This window comes from Zea mays, chromosome 8 (genome assembly GCF_902167145.1).
Source record: "Zea mays cultivar B73 chromosome 8, Zm-B73-REFERENCE-NAM-5.0, whole genome shotgun sequence".
Lineage (NCBI taxonomy): Eukaryota > Viridiplantae > Streptophyta > Magnoliopsida > Poales > Poaceae > Zea > Zea mays.
This window is the reverse complement of record NC_050103.1, coordinates 80,935,139-80,936,774: the sequence shown is the minus strand read 5'-3', so window position 1 is coordinate 80,936,774 and position 1,636 is coordinate 80,935,139. Positions and strand designations below refer to the sequence as shown.

Genomic DNA, 1,636 nt, shown 5'->3' with positions numbered 1-1,636 from the left:
GCACCTTCTATGTCTGTAAAGAAAGCACAGGTAATCATAACTAACAAAATCATCGTAGAAAATAGTGCATGAGATGGGACATGGGTCTTTTCGGGTCATCGCTTGAGAGGTGGGCTTCCACAGAAAAAAGTGCATGGGATGGTAACGAATCAGTTGCCCTGAGCCTGAGCAAGATAATATAAGGTTGAGTGTTCCAATTAATTCTGGGCAAACTAGATCATTCAGAAAAAGAAGAAAGCTGGTTTATCACAGTTTCATTGTGGCACCAAGCTCTATAAATTCAGACAGTGTGCTTCATGAATTCCATCACTGAAACTTATTAGAAAACTTTAGTATTATTCTTGGCAGCAACAGGTGAGTATAAACATATATGCTAACTACAGTTAATAAATACTGTTAGGCAAGTGTAGGATACTGCAACACACGGAAACTCCATGTTTTTGTTGGCCAGTATCTTTGTACTTCGCCCAACACTTGCTACCTGAAAATGCTCAGGTATCAAGGACAAGGGTAGAAAGGTTCATGTATGAAATCAAGGAGCCAGAACAGAAGATCACAAGAACTTGCAAGAAGCAAAATAGCACATGAAGGAGCATGTGACCAAATAAAATCATACGAAGAACAATGGAGTTCAGAAAATGGTAGCAAAACTTACAGAGTGACTTACACGACTGAAATGAGAAGCAATTGATTAGGGATCTTCTAACTGTACTCCAGCATTAAACACCTGGATAAATTAATACCTCAAGCAAACATAATGTGGCAGATTCTTAGCAATATGTCCTGCAAATAAGCATTATTCATATAATTGAGCTGAAGTAAATGGTACTGTTTAGGAAGGCTGATCCCAAATCTAGCACCAATGTCTGTCAACCAAAAACACTAACCACTCTACAAAACTTTGACGATGGGCAACTACAGTAGCTAGACGACCTGAAAAAAATACAAGAAACAAAAATCAAGGCCAGGAATCAAAATAGAGAGGGGGCAATGAAATATAACATAACAAAAGAAGTACATTTCTATACCCAATACAATCTCTACTACTACTTAAGTTAGGAGGGTAAGTTTATTCCTTGTACAGACAATTGCACGAGGTGGAGCAGTGGTCATCTGTGCTTGTTGGTACTTTAGAATGGTCCAGTCAAAAACATAATCAAACTAAAAACCTGCCCAATGGATAACATAATTCCGAGTTAGCATTTTTGCTACACTGAGAAATGCAGACATGGTTTAGTCATTAAATGAAATATTGGTTGTATTAAACCAACCTTCCCGAATAAAAAGGTCTCTGAACAATCTCTTCAGGTACTGATAGTCCGGTGCATCTTCGAAACGCAGTGAGCGACAGTAATGGAAGTAAGAAGCAAATTTGGTAGGATATCCACGACAGAGAGCCTAAAGTTGGGGAAACACAATAAGAACAGATACACCAAAGAAGGAAGGCAACACAGTTAGTAGAGAACAATGTGTGGCCTCAGTTGAAGTAGCAATTTTCCTTTCGCTGATCTTTCATACTTTTGTTTTTTGTTCCCAGCTTTCAGGCCCAGCAAAGTAGTACATAAAAAAGCAGTGTCACGGAAGCAAACTATGGGGTGATTTTTATCATAAATGTGGTGCATTCATCCAGTTACAT

General features: G+C 38.5%; 1 long non-coding RNA gene across 2 annotated transcripts; it reads right to left on the bottom strand.

Annotated features, from left to right (window-relative positions):
• Positions 1-310: 310 nt before the first annotated feature.
• Positions 311-1,398, bottom strand: LOC103635447 (uncharacterized). 2 transcript variants are annotated; one of them, XR_557379.3, is made up of 3 exons: positions 1,272-1,398; positions 1,087-1,169; positions 311-783 (listed from the first exon to the last, which is right to left on the bottom strand). It is a non-coding gene; the product is annotated as an uncharacterized lncRNA (long non-coding RNA). The 2 variants fall into 2 exon arrangements; XR_002264154.2 differs by lacking the exon at positions 1,087-1,169.
• Between the last annotated feature and the right edge of the window lie 238 nt (positions 1,399-1,636).